Genomic DNA, 24,024 nt, shown 5'->3' on the forward strand with positions numbered 1-24,024 from the left:
ATTCAAAAAATGTTTTAAACGAGAAACGAGTAAACAAACTTATTATCTAAGAACGAAGCAACATGACACCTAATGAAAATACGAAAAGATAAGCAATTTCTGCTCCACATTTCGCACTCGTTTTGTTCATGCAACTAACACTTTGATGAAAAGTATCATGTGTTGATCCAAGATATTTGTTTTAAAAATCAAATAATTATAAAATGTCAAAAAAAAGGGGGATGATGACAAAATCAAAACAATTTAAATATTGGACCGTTCTCCTCATCTTAATGATATCTTTTCATTAAGAAATATATTACTTAAATTTATAATTCAAGGGTTAAAAAAAAGGTCAAGGCTCTTTGTATTTTTATGTCTTTACATATATTCTCAAGGCCATACTATTAAATAAAAGATTGATTGATTGTTGGTTGCTTAACGTCCAGTGGCAAATATGCATGCATATTCAGGACGAGAACAAGTTAACAATAAACACAATAGGTAGGTTGTTATAATTGAGGATGATGGTCGGGGAAATTTGGATTGCCACTGGAAAATGAGGGTGTATTGGATAGAGACAGAAATTTTGCTTTGCAACAGGCCACCTACGGACCACTTTAAGAGTTGTTGCAAGGATTCTTAACGTGCAAAGAGCGTGGCACTCTCTTTACACGAGGCATCGGATTTAACTTCCCCCTTCTGACCGGACGTGACTGCGAACTTGATACATCCCGCACAGCCAAACGTACGCCCCACTTCGGCTAGCGTTTTACTGCCGGTCGGGAGAAGACCAAGTGACCATATTGCTATACCCCAGTCACCCTTGGGGTGTTAAATAAAAGAAACTTTAAAGACCATAAATTGGTTAATGAACCAAAAAAAACGAAATTAAAGCTGAACCGGAAAAGGGAATCATAGCTTTGTATGCATTCCTTAATGGTGGTATTTTTTCAGTTTTAACTGAATTTTTCATTTGATTGTTTCAAATTAAAGTATCCAATATGTGATGATGACTCATCTTGTTAAATCAATTGTCACAATCTACAAATTGAGTTGTACATTGTCAATCAATTTCTTCTCTCGGAATGCAGTTTACAATAACAATGTTGAACACCGATCGTTCATCAAATTTATATTTTAGAAGAATCGTCCAGTATCAAGTATTTACGATTTTGGTATGCATGTACCATGGTATTCTTTAGCAGAATGTATGCTGTATAACACTTTACGACCAGAAAAGTTTACTTTTTTAAACACACGAGTGCGACCATTGTTTCAATGTAAATTACGATTATACATTACGTATATATGTACAGTGTTGATTTCAAGATCACGAGCGTTTCTTTTTCACTATCTCATTTTCAGTTTACCTTTGATTTTCTATTTCTTTGTGCACCCATGATTTATTCAAACTTCCTAATAATATTTCAATACACAAAGATTCAAGACTATCCTCATTTTGATACATTATTTTTTAAAGGAAAGTATTAAAACAAACAGTACACTAGCAATTACATTAAAAGGCATATATTAGCCAGGCGTGTCACTTTAATTGCTTGTGGCAATTTTAATAGATAGCAGGATAACTGACGAATATTGACTTAGTTTACAATCCACGTTTGTAGTATTATGAATAAAACGCAACTGTTATGCGCACTCGATTGTATAATTATTTATACGATACTCGGACGTAATTTACAATAAATTATTTACATCACATGCATAATGAAACAATTTAATTAATGAATTGATGAAAGGCTTTAAAGATTGAAACATAGCATCCATACATGTTTTGAAAATATTTGATTTAAGAATATGGAAGATGTGAATTTTCTCTAACAACATGTTATATGCATTAGGTTTTGGACAATTGTTGCTACTTTTAGCTGATATGCTTCTAGTATCCACGGACCAATGCAAATCTGGAATTTTTCATGTGAACCCAGACAAGCTTAACAGAAAACTAGAGGGATACAATCTTAAGATTCGTACATTTGAGAACATATCCCCGAGGGGTTGTTTTGATCAATGTATGCGTAGACCAAGATGTCATTCTTACAACTACAATAGACATTTATTACGTTGTGAACTGAACCACAAACCAAATTCCGACTCTCTAAATAATTTTCAGAACGAAGTTGGATATATTTACGTAGAGGTTAACCATTACAGAGGGGTAAGTATAACACCTACATGGTTCTACAGAAACAATGATGTTCCTTTAATTTTGATCTTACTGTCTATTTGACTTTTCCAAGTTGTAATGTTTCTGTCTGTCAAGTTTTTTTTAAGATCAAGGCCTGTTGACCATTCCTCACTACAAATAAAGGCAACAGTAGTAAATTGCTGTTCGAAATTCATAAATCGATTGAGAAAACACAAATCTGGGCTACAAACTAAAACTGAAGGAAACACATCAAGTACACGAGGAGAACTACGAAACAACAGAAACACAACACTGAATTGTATTAAACAGAAACAAACTATAATATAACAATGGCCATTTTCCTAAAATAAAATAGTGGGTTGAATCTGGTTTTGTGGCTAACCAAACCTCCCGATATTATGACATTGTTAAATATAACATTAAAATGACAACATTACATGATAGGACTACAATACAAATAAATGGGAGAACACAAAGGACAGAGAAATACACGAATAATAGCTATCAAAAGGTACCAGGTTTATAATCTAATACGCCAGAGGCGTGTTTCGGCCACACAAGACTAACCAGTTACGCTCCGATCAAAAAAGTTCGAAAGCCAAACGAGTACAAAGTTTAAGAGCATTGAGGACCAAAAGTGCAAAATGTTGTGCCTAATACGGCTACGGTTTTCCGCCAGGGATAAGAACATCCTCAGTATTAAATAATTCATACTTTTTCAAACAGAAATTTATAAAAATTACTATATAATAGATATACATGATAGCACCGGAGTGGTGAATAACTACAGAATAAAAAAGAATACATAAAACAACCTAAACCACCACATAAAAAGTCACACCCGTGTTAGCCGAAGAGATCGACGTACAAAGTGACGTCGCATTTTAATTTCTAAAAAATTGAAAGAAATAGGACAGAATTAGGATAGAATTCAAGATTAGGTTTACAATACCGATATAACATTTCGTAATAACAATGAAAATTACAATACGTATTAATATAGAATTTGTTAATAATTAGATAATTAATTGTATTATCTAGCTATGTCGGTGTTTCTTCTAAATCAAACTGTAAACCAAATATATCGTATAAATTTAGTTGCCCAACTATAATCTAATAAATGAACTGGGTGATTAATTATCTTTTCAATAACACACGAATACAACAGGAAAAAATAAGATTTACTATAACAAACGATGTATATAAGAAATTTGACAAATTTAATATCAAACTAATTACATGAATTTTGGAAAGACAAGTACAGTGACACGTTTTATAGCAATGCGAATTCACACTCAGCAAAACAGTTGCAATCGAGAATAAGTCACGTTTGATAATTAAAAGTTAAGACAATGTAATGACAAACCACGATCAACACGTGGTTAAAATGTCCTTAGCTAGTTTGGACAAAACACATCATCGCATGGATCAACCAATTCGTGATTATGTACGTAAAATCTACGGAGTGTCATTTTTAATCTGTCCTCATAACTTTGTTGGCGCATTTTTTGCTTAAGGAGCATCCCTGAATATGAAGTATACAAACTTGATATTCACAATCTCCAACTTGATATATCTCACTTCCTTCTAACTTTTACGACTAAATTGACAGATATCAGTTCCAATTTTGCAATGGGGAATAAACACTTGAACTGAGAAATCTCAACTTGGAAATGAGAAACTTCAATTTTGAAATGAGGAAATTCAACAGAATAATGCATCGACCGGTTTTTAAGAAATTAGAGGTTTTATAAATGTTAAACTGTCATCTCGAATGTACGAATATACACACTTAAATACAATGACTTTTTAAATAAAACTCTAAAACCATACGTATCACTGAATGGTTGAGAATCACTGTTATTATCCAAACTCATTAAAGGCCCGTATAAATTCAATTTAATTAGCATATTGCAGAAAATTATCCAAAGGAATTAACTTTGAAAATATCAAATCTCAACAGCAATAACTGTGCTTTCCTGTATCTAGATATTTCATTTTTTTGGCAGAAACCCTTTAAAAGAATGAAAACAAAAGGGCCTTATTGTTAACTTACCTATTTTGGACAACAAGGTTCTTTGGCACAATGTTACGAGTTCGTTTTAACAATGTTTGATATGAAAGTGTTTTTAGATTTCAATCAGCGTTATCTTTTGACATGTATTGGTGGTAAATTATTAATTCAGGGATTTTGTTACCACAAAATACTTTGAATTTCCACACGTTTTTGCCTTTGATACAAAGATTTAGTTGCAAGTCAAACGGAATAGCACATCCTAAATTATACGGAAGTGCTGTTTGCCGAGCCTGTAAATTAAGATACGATCCGGGTTAACTTATCAATCCTTAAATAATTTTTTTCTTGAAGGGTACCTATTCAACGCTGTAATTATATCTTTAAAAATTGTTTTATGAGTATGAATATTAATGTTGGTATCAGTAAATTAAAACCGTACTAAATATTATTGTTATAAACATAAGTATTTTACATTTAATTTTGTTGTCTCTTTGGCACATTCCCCATTTCCATTCTCAATTTTATATTAAGATGATAAACAACGTCAGTTCCCAGAATCTATAGTTTTGATAGAACTAATTTCAGAAAAAGATCGAGATATCAAATAATACATTTTTTATTAGAATTCACATATGGTTAATACCACTAAGCGATTTAACATATTCACAGTATTTCTGAAGACCATATTTAACTGCGGACAAAATGTTCGTCAATTTGATAGACAAAGCTGTAGTCGATCATTCTGATCAACCAGCAAAGTAATGTTGTCTGTATGAAATTTAATGAAGCTTTTTACTTTTTACTTACTATTAATCCAATTGTTCTTTTTATTCGTCTAAATTGATAATGTAGTTTTCGTTTCAATTCCATCATTTAAAAACATAATCAAACAAGGACAATTGATTAATGTTGTTAATATAAACTACAATGTAGGATTTTGTTGGGGGGGGGGGACAGTTCACATGTACCTTACGTTTATATATCATTCAATATTTCAGAGTAAAATCATGTTGAGGTATAAGTATCGTTTGTATTTCTCTCTTCACCGTATTTCGCTTTAATAAAATAATGTTAAAATTATTTATATATCCAAAATTTACCACAACTTCAAAGTAAGAATGTTGTAGACATATCTTCATCATCCCTATTTATGTAATTTGTATATAAATCCCATAGCCAACAGAAATGACTTTCCACATCTATTTGGGTTTTTTTTTTCTCTTTCAATTTTGTTTATACTTTGTGTTATTTTGTATATATTTTTTCATTTTGTTTCTATGATGATGATGATGCTGATGTATGTGTATTTACATGTGTGCTTGGATCGTGTGGCTGCCCTCTGCTGTAACTTATTTGCTATACTGAACCCAAATGGGTAACAGTATAGAAGACTACAGGGCAGCTATAGGTTCATTTCATATGACAAGAAAAAAGACTTCTAAATTTTTCGACTGTCGGTCAAGTTCATATTATGAAATATTGATAACCAACTTACGGTGCACTTGTTTAATCTTCTCGCTTTTTCTTCTACAATCAGTAAATCCAAACATCGACATATTTTTCTGGTTTTTTTGTACTTCACTTAATCCTAATTTTTGGGAATATTGAAACAAATCCTGGTCCTTGTTGAATGAAGGAATCGAATACACCTTTGAAAAAACTATTTCTATATGCACTTTAAATATCCGTAGTATAAGGAATAAACTAAAGTTCCTAGACAATTTCAGCGATGGATTTGATATTTTAGCTCTCACAGAGACTCACTTAGATTCAAATATATGCGACAAAGACATCGAACTTAATTCATTTTCAAACAAAATCATCAGACAAGATCGTAACAATTTTGGCGGCGGCCTCCTCATTTATGTTGAAGACGATATTGGTTTTCTCCGTAGAAATGATCTTGAAAATCAATTAGATGAAACTCTCTGGGTTGAAATCCGTACGAAAGGTCAAACATTCTTACTCTGCAATACCTATCGACCTCCCGAATCGAACGACGGTCATTATTGGACACGATTAAATCATGCAATAGGATTGGCTTATCAATTCAATGAAAATATTGTAATTACGGGTGATTTGAACAGTGATTTATTCAAGGCGCAAAACAACAAGTTAATTGAAATCTTAAATATATTTAATTTACGAAATGTTATTGATAAACCAACTCGAGTGACAAATCACAGTAGCACACTACTTGATCCAATTATTTTAAGTGACACTATGTCGTACTTTATCTCAGATGTTTTACCAACGCCTTCTAATATAAATGACCACGATGCGCCAATAATTTTTCTCGAGTGTCCGACAACTATTACACGTTCGTATAAAAGAGAAATTTGGATTGATGAAAAAGTTGACAAAGTTAAATTCTCTGAAAAAATGGACGACGTAGACTGGAATGCACTGCTTCCTAATAATAAAGACGTGGACGAACTATCTGGAATATTTACTGAGACATTCTTAAATATCGCGAGGAAGTGCATTCCCACTAAATTAGTTACTATACGTAGTTCTGATAAACCATGGTTTAATGGTGAATTAAAAAGAGAAATTCGAAAACGAGACCGTTTTAGAAAATATGCCCTGAAATTTAAAAGAGAATCGGATATTGCGAAGTATAAGAAACAGAGAAACAGAGTTAACAATTTAAAAAAACTTGCTAAGGAAAGATTTGAAACTAATTTAGACAACCTTATATTGAGTAATGCCCCAAATTCATAAAAACTATTGGAAAATAATGAAAATGCTGATAAAGTCGAATAAGAGTTCAAATAATATTCCTCCTCTACAAAACATAATAAAAGATGAGGAGTTTAGTGACATAGTTTATGAGGATAGCGAGAAGTGCGACTTATTGAACAAATACTTTGGTTTGATTTCTAAACTCGAGGAAGAAAATGTTCTTATTCCAGAGTTTAAAGAAAAACCTAATACTTATATTCAAGATATATACATAAATCAAAATGAAATAATTGATATTATCAAAACTATTGATCCGAATAAGGCATCAGGACCAGATTTGATTAGTCACAGAATGCTGAAAATTTGCCATAAGAAAGTGGCGGTTCCTTTACAAATAATATTAAATAAATCCCTCCAACAATGTAAGTATCCTTCTAGCTGGAAGATTGCAAATGTTATTGCTATTTTTAAAAAAGGTGATTCGTCATTACCTTCAAACTATAGACCAATTTCGTTAATAAGCTGTGTAGGTAAAATCATGGAACGAATTGTCTTTAAACATGTATATAATCATTTACATACGAATAAACTAATTTATGAATATCCGTCTGGATTTTTGCCAAAAAATTCAACTGTACATCAGCTATTAGAAATGTATAATTGTATTCTTAACTCACTAGAAAAGAAGGAAATAAATTGTTTCGTCTTTTGTGATTTTTCGAGAGCTTTTGACAAGGTTTGGCATAGAGGACTCTTGCATAAAATGAAAGCTAACGGAATACATGGTAATCTACTTATCTGGTTTGAGAGTTATCTTTGTGATAGGCAACAAAAAGTTGTGATTAAGGTTCCACTAAATTCAAAATATAGGACACTTCATAAACATCTAAACTTTGCCTGTATTTTTCAACCTATGATGAATAAAGTCATAAACTATGAGAACATATGTTCATTTAAACATACTTAACATATACACACGGTGTAAATTGTAAATAAACTTGAAATTGATATGTTGTGGCCAAGCCGGTTCTTGGGGTGAACACTAAATTTTCAAAAAAATCTGGAGGACTGCAAGACGACTTAATTTGTTTAGAATTGGTATGGACGAATACTGTTATATCTAATGCAGGGCAAGCTCATGTTGATTTTTCATAAAATGTATTGATTTTCGAGTTTCAGTTAATTTCATGTATCTAAGTGAACGAATATCGAAGGTACAATACAGAAATTAGACAAATATGCCATTAAAACATATGTATGTGACGAATCAACATGAGCTTGCCCTGCATTACATGTAACAGTATTCGTCCATACCAATTTTAAGCAAATTAAGTCGTCTCGCAGGCCTCCAGATTTTTTTGAAAATTTAGTGGTCACCCCAAGAACCGGTTTGGCCACAACATAACAAGTTCAAGTTTATTTGCAATTTACACAGTGTGTATATGTAAAGTATGTTTAAATGAACATATGGTCTCATAGTTTATGACTTTATTCATTATAGGTTGACAAATACAGGCAAAGTTTAGATGTTTATGAAGTGTCCTATATTTTGACTTTAGTGGAACCTTAATACATCATCATCCTCATTTTGCAGTCTTTCAGCTGGAGGACCTCAAGGCTCAGTACTTGGTCCCTTATTATTCATAATATATATAAATGACATTGCAGAGAAACTCACATCTCTAACTAGACTCTATGCGGATGACACTTCTTTAATTACTCGGGGAACGACCAAGAGCAAATAAAAACTGTTATTGATCGTGACCTCGAAGAGCTAAACAAATGGTCACGGAGGTGGCTAATGTCTTTTAATCCAGACAAAACAGAAATAATGATTTTTTCAAATAAAGATGCACCCGTTTTAAAATTCTGCTTAAATGATAAAGAAACCCCTATAACAAAATGTCACATCAACCTTGGGGTAACGTTTTGCTCTGATGCTCGGTGGAACAGTCATATAGACAATCTGATTATCAGTGTTACGAAACATTTAAATATCCTGAGAAAACTCAAGTATTAGCTTTGTAGGAAAAACTTAGAAAAACTCTATTTAGTATTTATAAGACCAATTTTTGAATATGCAACTGAAGTTTGGGATAATTGCGGGATAGGATATGTTAATAAACTTGAAAGTTTGAAGCTAGAAGCTGCTAGAATAGTTACTGGTTTGCCTATATTTACAAAATCTGAAATTCTGTATGAGGAAATTGGGTGGGAAACTTTAGCTGACAGGAGGAAAAGACGAAAATTACAAATGTTTAATAGCATTCAACATAATCAAGCTCCGGATTATCTATGCAAACTTGTTCCACCTAGTGTACAGAGCACAACTGCATATCCCTTGAGAAATGGCAATGACATCATTGTTCCTTTTTGTAGATTATCTCTTACTAAAGAATCTTTTATACCATCAACTATTAACCTATGGAATCATACCGATTTGTCCCTTCGAAAATCAGACTCTATAGCAAAGTTTAAAATCAATTTAAAAAGGTTAAATACCACAAATAAAGATGTACCAAAGCACTTTCTACATGGACCGAGGAAACTAAAGATGATTTTAACACAATTCAGATTCTACTCATCTTTCTTGAACTATGACTTGTTTAGAGTCAATATAATTGCTGATCCATCTTGCTTTTGTGGATGTAACATTGAGACTGTACACCATTTCCTTTTCGACTGCTCTTTATATATACACCAGAGAGAAATTCTGATGAATAATCTAAGATGGCTTCCTGATGACCTTATATTAAATGTTAACTTACTTACATCTGGTAATCCGAATCCCTCGTATGAACAAAATGTGAATATATTCAAACACGTATTCGAATTTATCAAAAGGTCTGAGAGATTTCTTGTTATGTAGAAAATGTATTTACGGTACAATCATCATCATCATCATCATCATCATCATCATCATCATCATCATCATCATCATCATCATCATCATCATCATCATCATCATCATCATCATCATCATCATCATCATCATCATCATCATCATCGTTTTCAATGTTTACATCTATTTCTGTTTCATTTTTTTTTCTCAATTGATAGACTCGTAAAATATTGTTTATTTTGATATTGCATGCTCATATTAATATTGTATTGTAAATTATTGTCATTCGGAGCGGACTTCATAAGTATGGCTTACTTGTGTTAAATCCATTTTACTTTGAGTAAATAAAATATGTTTAAACTAAAACTAATGAAGCTTAGATATCCAATACAAACACAGGCAGTCCTTCGATATGTTGTTCAATCTTATGTTCATTGAAGCCATGAAAGACTTATGATTCGCCAAAATCTCATTCTTGTCAAATGATATATTTTTGTATGTGTGTGGAATTACCTGAGTCTCATTTATTCCCAATTATTTCACAAGACTCTTTTGTAATACGATTTACATACAAAGACAATATTATTTGAAGCCTTGTCCACAGGAACAACAACATAATTATCCTAAAGAGATGATAGACATAACACAGCCTCTATGACTCTGAAAACATACTTTGGTCGATCATTCACACAGTTTTTTTAACTAATGAATGCGACATTTCTTCAGAGACCTGTTTGTTTTGATCCAGAAAATGCATGAAATGCTACTAAACGAAGTTGATACTCCTTTGCACGGACTCTTAAGTAGCGCTCAAATTAAAATAGTTGAAAGCTAAATTAAGGTCGTCAAGTAAAAAAATGTCTACAATTTCTAATTTCAGGATCCAATGTATGACACATGCCTTGAAAATCCCTGTAAACCAGATGAAATATGTAAAGAGAAGAAGGGTAGAAGTGTGTTTTGCGTCAAAGATCAAGAAGGTGCAGTTGATATAAAGTTAAGAATGGAAATGGGGAATGTGTCAAAGAGACAACAACCCGACCATAGAGATATGTAAATTAATTAAAGCAACAGTAGTATACCACTGTTCAATAGCCATTAATTGATTGAATGAAACTAGTCCGGGTTACAACATTAATCATAGCAAATCATATCAATGTTAAGGGAAAACCACAGACACACTGAACTTCGACAAAGTCAAACTACAGCTAACATTATTCTATGTATTTTCTTACCATCCCAAATATACTATAATTAAATTGTGTTTCTAGTGGTGTTATTATTTGTATTTTCAAATAATGTCGGTTTTTAATTCTTAATAAAAAAAAATGTGTAAAAATAAAAAGAAATTCTGTACATGCAAAAAAATCGAAAGGTATACACTCAAATCAATAAACTTAATATCGTTCACATTATTATTCTTTGAACTAGTAATATGGTAAAGCAGATTTCTACTATGGTATATTATTGATATATCGAATTACAAAGACCGTAAGGTATATTATTGATATATCGAATTACAAAGACCGTAAGGAACTTCAACTTTTTGCATTAATAATAAAAAATATAAAGCTACTCACTTAATGTTGAACACTTTCTTAGTTGTTATACTCATTTCAAAGAAAATTAAAACAACTTAACTGTCCACTATTACGAAACCCAAATATTCATGATTAAAACATCTTGATGTTGTTGAATTTATTTGTATTTTTTTTTGTGAATCATTGTCCCCTATTGGCATGACATTCTACAAAAATAAATCTTACATTACTGGATTGGTATATCTCTACAGATAAGAAAAATCAAAATTTCAATGTATGTACACAGAGGAAAATATTTTTGTAAGAACAGAGCAATTTATTTTGATATTTAAATTCGAGATAAACATAGAATAAAATATTTAAAATGTGTTTTCGAAACTTTCATCTTAACTTTTTCCTCGTCGAATTACCGTTCTTTTTATTCATTTGCAAGGTTTTTAATAAACCATAGTCACAGTTTTAAACGATCACATCTGTTGAATTTATTTTTAAATGAAAAAAAAAACATTTAATTCTTAAAGCAGATTGATAAAGACAATCCACTTAAATCGATACTATACAAGGTTTGCGATATTCATCAAGAATAGGTAATATTATATGAAAACATTACACGACTGACTTTTTTGCGTGTTTTGATAAAATGATAAAATGTGGCATTATTGCCAATGAGAGATCTAGTACAGACTATATGACGTAGATATAAGATCATAATACTAGACCGGTTTAAATTTTAGGGCTCTATAACTAATATATCAGTACGAATAATAATGTGAAATAACGTAAGTAAACGAATTGTACAGGAACTGCCAAATTTCGAAGTCAAATCTTTTGAAGAATAGAGTAAAGGTTTTAAGTTATTTTCGGTAACTAAATCCCTAAATTAATATTTAACAAATTATACATTAATTACGTTTTCTAAAATGAAGTTAAATGTCACTACATCATGTTCATATACAGGCATACCAAACAAGTTGGATAATAAACACAATTTAAGAAGAGGTCAACACTATTATCAACGAAAGGGAATTTACAATTGAGAACGAATAAAAGTATATTATGTTGTAAATATTAGCTTGGAACTTCCTAAGTGGAACTTAAATATCCTGGGAAGGACAGTTAAGGATGTTCATTTTTGATGCATTTTTCCTGTGTAAATTTCAGTATGATAGTTATAAAATTTGTAATAAAGAAATATATCATCAAGGCAAGTGTAAGTCTTATTAAATTTATAAGAAGGATCTTTACTTTGGTCATAAACTATTATTAATAACAATTTAGACTGATATTGAAGGGACACAGCTGGTGCCCCTAAATGCATGTACAATATGTCGATAAACTAAATTTTCAAATGTACAAAAAGATGCCAAGGAATAAAACTTGCAGCTCCAAACATTTCGTCAGAGTTTCGTGGCCAGTAAGTGTATCTAGCATACTTACCTTTTTCATTACATAAGAAGGCTTTATTTAAGTTTCAGCAAATTTAACTAAACTAAAATCATAGCTTCCAAAAGACCCTTTTATGACAGATCAAAACTTCTGTTTAATAAGATAATGTTGATCTGTAGATATATAAAGAATTGTGAAGGTTCCAAATTTTAAATAACTATAAAAGTATGTTTGAAGACACTTTATACCTGCTCATAATGATTTTTAAAAACGAAACATTGCAATTCCAAATAAAAAGATAGTTTATTCTCATAAAACCATGTAAGTACAAAGGTTACAGAGATACGATCAAATTTGATACGTGATTAAGATGTAGGATTTGTTTGCCGAAGTTTTGTCTGATTTAATAAAGCCTTATTGAATTATTTAAATATTTCAGATATTCCAGACAAAGGGTTGCTTAAGTTTTGCAAATTGACGCAAAACGGCTGGACGGTAATATATAAATATGCATACAAGATATCACCAAAAACAAATATTGTCAAAGAATATGCAAAATGTTCTTTTTTTCGAGTTGTGCCATGGTGGGTCACTTTCAAATAATCACATTGAAAATCAAATAAAAAATTGTAATCTATCACTATTTAATGTTTTGGGGCATTTTTCTATAGTCATCAGGTCATAATAACGATACAACGAAATACATGCATCCAGTTAACAACTAATTTTCTCAGTCTTTATGTAAATGTGCAAATAAATATTTATCTTCAAAGCGAAAGATATCACTTTCAATTAGGAATAGGACATGTTGAGTATTTTAGGTTAACGATGCTCATTTCCTTTCATTTAACACACATCTTTATTAAGTTCACCAAACATACAAATAATTACATAAGATGTATGTTTCATTATAATACTTTATTCTGGTTGGCTAACTGCACATCACGTGTTCTTCCTTAAGCAATTGCATTACTCAATAAAACTTTTCATTCATGATAACACGTGGTCCAACTATAAAGTGCACAGGTGAATTAAATAAAACAATTATAAAATTCGTGGTTTTATGATCATAGCTAAAAAAAATGTAATCATCAGTATTGAATGCTTCTTTTTGTAACTTCATAGGGTTGTAAAAGCGTTGACCCTGCGCACATTTTAAACATGAAGCGCGGAAAACAAAATGTACTTTGGTCTACGCTTTGAAGTTACAAACAGAAGCATTCAATTCTTAAATAAAACACGACAAATTTACACCAATTAAGCTAGCAATATAGTAATGTGTCTCTTAAGACGAATAACGATAGTTATTTTCACAAATCGTATACGAACGCTCCGAGTGAGTATTGTTTGTACAGCATACTTTGCTATATGTAACATTTTGGTTCAAAAAAAATATAGTTTGTCGCAATTAGAAGAGGGGATTAGACATTTGTTTTATTTTCTTTGTGTTTTGATTTTTTGTAAATAACTTCGATGAGCTACTAGTATAAAATTGTGTTGTGCTTTTATAATTTATATATGCATACAATCCATTTGAATGGTCTGCCGATTCAATCATTACCGTCGAAGATTGTTACTGATTCCCTATAACCGTTTTCGTTTTTCAATTTATTGTTTTAAAATAATTTTTGTCGCAGATTGCAAGTGCTTGAATTATTTTTGTTCTTGATAATTATGCACGTACAAATATTTTTTTCTTTGTGAACATATAATAAATCTTTAGTTTTAATCTTTCCTTTGCATTTTCTATGATTGTGTTTTCCCCATGTGAAATACATGTGAATACTCAACTAAAAGTTAAGGATATTTATTTTTTCATTCCCATTACAGTAGTATTGCAGTTTCACCAATAAAAAATTCTGCAGTAGTAATCGACTTTAGAATGACACGAAGAAGCATTTGATTTATAACAAACTATCTAAAATTGCCTGTGAATAAATTTTAAATAATACAGAAACTAAGTTTTCAACTTCCTCCGACAAAGTCGGACATAGATGAATTTGGCTATTTGTTGATGTAATATTTAGTTTATAGCTTTTAAACGTTTTTGTCCTAATGAATCATTGGCTTTCAAATATTCGACTTAGCAAATTCCTCATGAAGGTAAATCAAGATAAGTGCTTCGGACGCCTGATTATTACCAATTCATGCAAATGTCGTTAAAATACAGAAAGGGGAAGTTTTTTGACTTATAACGTCTTTTACAAATATGTTTCTGATATTCGATGTTTGTCCCTTTAATGTCACCTTGCATGAGAATACATTTGGTTAAGAGTCGGATTAGACGAAATTCTTTTAGTAAAGAATACTTTCAGTAAAACTGTGTATTTCTTAAAAGTTGAAACGCTGAATTGCCATTACATATAAATTCTTGCATTACACAAATGAGAAGAATGTAGTTTTCAGTCTATGGAAGAAGCGAATCGATGTAAACTTTTCTCATTTCAACGAGCGATATTGTCTTATATCAACGAGTTGCATTGTGGGAAATTTCAGACGAATGTTAGCATTCGTACGAAGAAAGGCAGATTTCTCGGTATAAAGTAATGACTCTTTTCTTAAAACAGGGTGACATTTACCACGACATACGTCTGCTGTATAATTTGCATGAATTATTTTATGTAATTACAAGCAAGGTGTATTTAAACGAGAAAATTGAATTGTTGAATAAATGAAACATAAATGCACGATTTATCATTTGTAGATGTACACATTCAATAAATATCACGTAGCAAATTCAGTGGAATGCAATTGAGATGAATTCAATTGTTTGCTAAGCCAAAATCACCTATAAGTCAAAGATACTGCTATATTTTATTATATCAATGCGATGTTTGTCTTATATCATAGCGATGTTTTTTAATATAAAAAATTTATGAATGCGATACTTTTCTAATATAACTGCTATAGTTTTCTAATATAAAATGAATACGATGACACGTCACAATGCATGTCAAGAAAACCGCAAATATAATTCACAAACTTAGTCCATGACCGGCTTAATGTTTGAGGATTAATATCACTAAAATTTCGTATCTGTAACAAAATTAACGCTTACATGAACTTATCATTTCGAAAATGTTGCTTGACCCTATTGATAGTTGAAAGTGTGAAAAACCTGTTCCGATCGGTCTATTGTTTCCAATCACATGGTTTAACCGACTAGTTCATTCTATTTGAAGTGATGATGCAATGGCGGAATTTAAATGCGGTTGTAAATAGTCTACCGACCTCTTAGATTCTAATATAGGTCCAGTGGTGGATCCAGGGGGGGGGGGGGGGGTCGGGGGTGGAAACCCCCTTTTTTTGGCCGATCAATGCATTTGAATGGGGACATATGGTTGGACCCCCTTTTTCCTGGGTTCGGAATCCCCCTTTTGAAAACGGCTGGATCCGCCCTTGAGGTCACACTGCTATAGCCTATCCACATGGGCAATATCGAAATAGACAAAAAATATCATTACTTAAAAGAAAAAAAACATTCATTTAAACAATCCAATCCAATACAGCTTCAAATACCAATGATTATCTTGCCTCCTATACATTTCTAGGAATATGATTTGTTAAAAGCGTCCTCGTGGAAACCGTGTATATTTAATATTAGGTTAGTTTGGAGGCGGGGCTTATTTCATACACGGTTAGTAGTGGAGTTGCGTCCTTTTATATTCCATATAAGGTAATAAGGAGGCGGGGCTTATTTCATACACGGTTAGTAGTGGTGTTACGTCCCTTTAGAAAAACAAAACAGTACTGAGAAAAATCTTAAAGGTTTCAACAGACGGAGAAAGTGATGATAAAGTGAAATAAATTCATAAAACACATTTAAATCTAACAAGTTGTCATTGTTGGCATCTGTTTTTGTAGGATCAAAGGAAGTAGTTTCTTAATCATGTTAATGCTAACTGTATTGAAAACTTGCCCACTTTGATAGGTTACTAGTCTAATAACCGATCGTATAAATACGCGAACATTTCTTAGTGCAAAATAACAATCCGTATTTTTTCTATATTTATAAATTCAGATCGTTCAGTGCTGTTTATTTGGTAATTTTATTGACGTAATCGTTCTTGTACCATCATAACTGTCGTTACCGTTAAAGCTTCAGAAGTGTGCTAGTTCATATTGCACTTTACAAAAGATTTAGCACCCAAATGACGTTTTTGGAGGAGTGGAACGCAGTTATTTATAAGGGGAAATTTTAAAGATTTATAGATATAAGACGATGGTGCATGAGTTCGAATGAGACAACTTTCCATCAAAGTAATAATTTGTTTCAATTAAACCATAATAGATCAAAGTAGGGCCTTAAACACGGAGCCTTGCCTCACAGCGAACACCACGCACGCTATATAGGAACAAAAAAATTACTAGTGTTAAACCATTCAAACAGGAAAACCAACGGTCTAATTTGTATAAAAAAAGGAGATTCAAAAGTACAGGTCATATTTTGTCGAATCAATCTGAACGAGGACAGTATGATTCATCTTTGTCACAAGTTAGTTTCATTGTTATCAATAAAGAAAGTCTTCCATGCGTGCGTTGCGAGCATATCAGATATATATTATTTTGGTGCGTTCATTATAAAATTTGCTAAATGTTATATATGTGAACAATAATTTTGATACTTAGCTATTTGATTACGACATTGATTATTAAACCCCATCGGTACTGGCATTTTCAAATTTTGAAAATGGTGGATTGAACCTGGTTTTATAGCGCTTAACCTCTCACGTGTATGACAGTCTCATCAAATTCTGTCATATTTACAACGATGCGTGAACAAAACAGACATTCTTTGGGGGCCAGTTGAAGGACACCTCCGGGTGCGGGAATTTCTCGTTACATTGAAGACCTGTTGGTGACCTTCCGCTGTTGTTTTTTCTATGGTCGGGTTGTTGTCTCTTTGATGCATTCCCCATTTCCATTCTCAATTTTATAATAGGTAAAATTGTCAAAATATGGGTACAGCAGTCAAATATTAATACTAATAAGTACTAATATTGATATAACAAAAACACCGCTATGATATTTTAAAAGTATCGCATTGATATTAGAAATAATAACATTTGTATATTAATGTATATAAGAAAAACACAGCACTTCAAATTTTACACGGACAAACCCATTTGCTTCTAACTTCTGAATGTATATTTAGACTCAATTGTTGATTATATTTGAACAATAAGTTTTAAAGTTAGTATTTTCTTAATTTTTCGTTGCCGAAAACAACATTTTCCGCATGGAATGTCTGCATATTTACAACTGATATTAGACAATATCGCTATGTGATATAAGAAAAGTTTTTATCGATTCGCTTCTTCCATAGACTGGTTTTGTAAATTTCATTGTTGTTTCATTTGATTTCGATGGACAATTAGTGATATATTGTTGTTTCCTAAATTTAGTTAACCTTAATGTGGATGTGCACATCTGTGTTATCGTATGTGTCATTAGCTTCCTACAACAAATATTTCACGTATTTACAGTATGTCAAGGGACTCTCTTTAGTCCCCATTAAGATTGTACATAATTACATATCATCGAATAAAACGTAATTGTTTTCTTTGCAAAAATATTATGATCTGCAGCTCATTAAACAAACGAAAAAATATGATTCGTACTCGTTGAACATTTTGTAGCAAGCTAGAATACATTTTATCATTTATTTCATCTAGAAATCTCATATTCTCCTCATCTAGTGTAATAAATAAGTGTTATGTGTATATTTCATGTAGAATAATCGTCAATTGACAGGCTTTTTTATTTTCCAAAAAACGTATACACCGACTTCAAGATGTTAGGTTTTTTTTTGGCCTGTTATTATGAACTACAATGTATACTTTTACTTTAATTATTCCAACGGCCTATTTTATGTAATTGATTTTGTAATTAAAAAAGTAGGCTTAAAATTAAAGAATATATTGTGAGTTCATTGGTGGATATTATCATTCGCTTACCAACAGTTTCTAAATTACTTCCGTTTTTGAAACCAGAATGCAAATACAACTAATGTCTTTGAAGGGGTTTGTGTAATTACTACAGAAAACTACGAAAGGCAAGTTATGACCTCTCAAAACTATTGATTTGAATAGTAATTTCAGGAATTAGTTCTGACAGTTTTTGTAATTCGTTATACCAAAGTAGCTCTGGAAAATTATAGAAACCCAGACTTAGATGTTGGAAATACTGCAGTCTACGGGAAAAAACTAGTAAAGACCCGTCAAATGTAGTTGTGCATGAAGATTAAAAAAAACTTACGGGCAGAAATGTGAATTGCATTTCTTGTTTATCTAGCTAGTGGTTGCTTTTTATCTACCAAATTGTTCACACCTTTTTGCTTAAAACAGCCTGCGACGCAGGTTTGAATTGGATATCTACATCAGACTTAATTATTTCTTTTTTATTCCCACTTGCTCAATATTGATGAATCCATCAAGTGCTCATTTTTGAACCTCGGGTCAGGACAGCTCATTAAATCTTGAGATTGTTTCTTCTTTAAGTAGCCAATTTTAGTTCTTTTTATAAGTCCTTTATTTATTTAAACATCTACCAAATGCAGTGTTTTTATTGTGTTTCTATAGCATCTGTACATTGACGGAAAGTTTAATGCCATTTTGATAATTAATTGATGCATATTATATTTTAGGTCCATATTAGTAGTTTTCGAACGATTGATAACATTTCGGTTAATATTAATGCAAAGTTTATAAAACGTTCAAGTGTTAAGCCTTAAATAAAACTAGTTTATAAGCATTTTTATTTTAATGGATTGAGCTTACATAACAAGTGTGACTGTGGAGCAACGTTCAAACACAGGGAAAATTAGGTAGCAGGTGGAAAGTACTTCTGATTCTGTTGGTGGTTAGTTAAAACAATGTTTTTCTCCTTTCCTGAGGGTCACCGAAAGTCTTGCAGGAATTTTATCTGCCGTTATGTAATAGTCCTATAATGATTTTCAAATAATGAGCTTAAAGGAAAGTATTAATACGACAAATGTCATACGTCGACCTATATTTGTTAACTGATATATCAATTCGACATAGAAATAATGATCCTTCATGAATAGAAATGCATAAATATATATAGTATCTATGAAAATCCGCATTGAGAGCTTCCTGACATACTAATAGTGTGTGATATATTTGTTGTCGACTTTCCTGCTGTTATCAACTTTATGCGAAAGAATTTTATATTGAACATTCCGGCAATGAACCTTGTAATACAATAAAAAGATAGGTTCCGAAAAGGTGATCAACCTGGATGAATACCGAAAAATATGAACTGTCATTAGAAAAATGGAATGTTGTATTTGAGCAGAAACGTTGCATACAAACCTTTCCATGATTGTTTACATGGTTTACATGGGGTTTTAAACGGACACAAAACGTGACAATCTGTGTAAACCAGGCATTGTACGTTATACGTGTATCTTCATTGTTAGCGTATATTTTATATTTGCATACATCTTGCTCTGTCATATCGCGCCCCTATGTGACTTAAATTATACTGCAATATTATAAAGCCTCCGAGACCCCAGTTTGTGCTACTACAGTCTTTGTTAAATAGTTGTTTCATAGACAATATATTACTAGTCTGTTTATCCCGAAGGTTATTCAAAGAAGAACAGACGGAAGTGAAAATTTTCGGAGGACCTGGGTGGAATATGAGAATGGATTTGGTGATCTTCAGAACGAATTTTGGATTGGTTGGTTTGTCTTAATTATTTTTTATTGCAATGATTAATTTTTACTATTACATATGTGTGCAATTAGTGTGGAAGGAACGCCTTTCAATCTTCTGTTCAAATTAATACAGAGCTCTATGTCTATTATAACTCTACAAGTTGTTTTTTTGCCAGAAGAGCTAAACTAATCAGTCAATCAAAAGACAATTGATTACAATTTGTTACCACAATGAACAGTTATCATATTGGTCGTTTTGGGAAAGGTGAAGGGCTCATAGAAATCGACTCCGCCCTATTAACTATGTGTCTGTCTCAATTCCACTGATTTATGTTTTAATTTAATGTTTTTACTTAAATCAATATACAATATAAGGTCAATATCAGGAAAATAAAAACTTTTTGTATGAGGCTGAGAAACTGTGGAAGGGCGAGGTTCTACCGAGCCCTTCCTAAGTTTTGCGCCGAGTACAAAAAAGTTGACATTGACCAAATATTGTTTTTATACTGCAACTTAAATTAACACATTGCTAGCTTTTTAAAAATCGTAAAACAAATGTCAAACTTATTTTCATCCCTCAATGGACCCCTGCTTGTGTAGAAAGTGTTCCATGATGAAATTGACATTATACAAAATAAAGCTATGTTATTATATTTAGGAAATAAACACAGCTAGTTGCAGTATAAAGTCATTTATTGTTCCTTTTGTATTTTTTTTTTTATCTTTTACCTCTGCAGTTATATAGGTTAAATAATACTTGGTCATGTTCTATAAATATCCAAAGTTAGAGGCATAGTAACATTCAATTCCTGATATATGTTCACTTTTGAGTGTAAGATTGGGGAGTACAAGAAATGTAAAAATCATATATAAGGGCCATTTCAACAATGAAATGAGATAGTTTTGTGATAACAAAAAAGGTCAAATTTTATACTTATACAATGTATACATAAAATTCTTTCATTTTGAAAAAGAACACAATGTTATATAAATACGTTTTTTTTTCTACAATGTTTCAACATCAGATGATTACTTTTTATTAATAATCGGTGTTTTATATGTATATCAACAGTCGTTGTAACATTAAAAAGAACATTGATGTTATGGTCTTGTAAAAATATTAGATTCAATATTATTTTACCTCTACACCTTTGCCCGTTTTTCAAATCTATTTATGTTGGTTTGTTTTATAGAAGTACCATTATATATTGTTTACATTATTCAAATCTCAATTTAAAAATGTTTTCATAAATCTTTTTTTTTTTCATTAAAAATATTTAGACAAACAATGGTTTTTTCTCTCGGTGTAATGTATATTTTGTGAGTGCAGTTCCTAAGAGTTCACTTATATAAAATAATCTACAATAAGAATTCATGCATGGATAGAATTTGATAGTTAATGGAAAGCCATGTACTATGCAAAATAGAAAAGAATATATTGATTTTCAATTGGACGAAAATGGGTGGGCTTCAATGGATCACCATGCAATATGTGTTTTTTTTTTCTGATTGTTGAAAGCTGTTCGAGGTCGTACAGTCATCCTATTTTGCTTACATTTTCGTGATTAGCCTCAAGATAGACAGTTCTCCGATTTGAAATAATTCATTATCGCAATGTGTTTTTTTAATAAATAAAATTTGAACAATTCCAGAACAGCAAGACGTTTTTTTCTTATCATTATCCTTTATTACAGACAGCAATCGATCTAAAAAATAGTTCTCTTTATTTGTAAAATGGAACTCCTAAATGATATAAGTAAAATCTTCATTTTAACGTTTTTACATTTCTTTAACCAGGTAACAAATGCCTAAATCTCCTAACCAGCAGCGGATCATATAAACTAAGGGTGGAACTTGTTGACATTTACTACAACAGTTATTATGCTGAGTACAGTACATTTGCAGTTGGAGATGCAGCGTCAAAATATACATTAACTGTTACTGGATACAGTGGAAATTTAGGTTAGTCATCTCTTTGTCTTATTAACTCTCGTCATAAAATTAATTTCTTAGGACAGGCTATAATTTCCGCAGTGGACACAATGATATTGGACAAGGACTACTTAAAATGCAGTCTAACATGCATGTTATTATATCATAATTATATATAGTATAGAATATACTACTTTTTCCCTTTAATTAAAGGGGCATTAACTACATGTATCAAGTTCATGGTCGCCGAATTGACTGAAGTTACCATATCTGATTATTGACGACTGAAGTTCCCATATCTGATTATTAACCATGTAAAATATTTATTCAAATTATAAAAAGTATAAAATAAACCATTTACAGCATCGATATTCTATAGCTATGTTCCACGTTTATTTTAGTTCTGACGCCATCTAATTAACTATCGAGTTGACCTCCGAATACCTTCTATGCCCATATAAGCGATTTAAAAATAAATATAGATATAAGTGCAAAGCAAACACGTGTAGTTGGATTTTTCTAGTTCTGTTGAATATATAGTATTGATTAAAATTATATGTAAATCATCGTTTTTACCAGGATACAAATGATTTTTGTGTAGCGAATCAGTCAATCAAATGTTTTACCTTTGTTCATCTTTCAATGTTGACATATTTTCCTTTATATAACGCACACTGCATGCGTAATCCATCTTTTAGGTAAGGGGTTTAATTGACTTTAACATCAATACGGATTCAATGAGGTCGAATTATTCACTTCTGTGTGACACCTGTACGAACTGTGACGCCCGTATATGACACGTAAACCAGGCATCAAAGTACTCTTTCTGTTTTTAGTCAATATAGCTCTTTAATGCTGTATTTATCATACTCCAAAATAATTTCAAAAATTAAATCAAACACAAAAGCTTGTATATAAGTTTAATGATTGTACAATGCTTACACTGCCAGTTGACTTCATGCAGAAAAACGGTAAAAATTACTGAATAATTCCGATGGATGCGTGTTATGTCCGGTTTTTATTTGAATTATTTGAGTAATTTGTACTTTACTTTATGTAAACTCGCTCTTTTTATTTCTATTAAATTTGAGAAAACATAACAAGATGATTAATCTAATAAATTATGAAAAGAGTCAATTGTTCATGAACAATTGAAAGGTCTTCTGAGTTTAAGTGGCCAAAAAAAAAGTAAACACACAAAAAAACTGAACTCCGAGGAATATTCAGAAAGGTACTGGCCCGCAAATTTTGGACTAAATGTATAATGGGAGAAATGATTTGACACCCACTATTCCTTAATATTATAAACTTAAAAAGAAAATTTAAGAAAAAAATATAATTAACTAATGATTTTTTTATACAAAAAACAAATGGACGGACAATCTTTACTTATTTGGCTCTGGCTGAGTAATGATGATAAAAAAAGTTTTGTTATATCATTTTTGTACTTTGCAAAACAAACTGAATGAAAAATCATTTTAAGTGAGTCACTCAGTTAATGTACACTGTATATGAAAACTGTTCGAATATGCACTTTTTTGTTATAAAATCTAAAGGGACCAAAAAACTAAACTAAAACAATATTTCCAACGTAGCCAAGAAGGCAAGATTAAAAGTAGGATTCCTGATAAGAAATTTGAGATAGTGTTTATTGGAATGCAAGAAAACCGCATGTATTTCAATGGTCAGGTCAATAATTGGATATCATATGGTCAATAGTATGGGACCAGTACACATCTACAAACATCAATAAGCTTGAAAGAATACAGCGCCAACCTGCAAGAGTCATA

The 24,024-nt window shown here is 31.4% G+C and overlaps 1 long non-coding RNA gene across 1 annotated transcript; it reads left to right on the forward strand.

Annotated features, from left to right (window-relative positions):
- The first annotated feature begins 1,743 nt into the window (after nucleotides 1–1,743).
- LOC143070610 (uncharacterized) lies at nucleotides 1,744–20,327 on the forward strand. Its single transcript, XR_012976596.1, has 4 exons — nucleotides 1,744–2,158; nucleotides 10,574–10,673; nucleotides 13,060–13,115; nucleotides 20,229–20,327. It is a non-coding gene; the product is annotated as an uncharacterized LOC143070610 (long non-coding RNA).
- The last annotated feature ends 3,697 nt before the right edge of the window (nucleotides 20,328–24,024 follow it).

This window comes from Mytilus galloprovincialis, chromosome 4, assembly GCF_965363235.1.
Source record: "Mytilus galloprovincialis chromosome 4, xbMytGall1.hap1.1, whole genome shotgun sequence".
Taxonomy (NCBI): domain Eukaryota; kingdom Metazoa; phylum Mollusca; class Bivalvia; order Mytilida; family Mytilidae; genus Mytilus; species Mytilus galloprovincialis.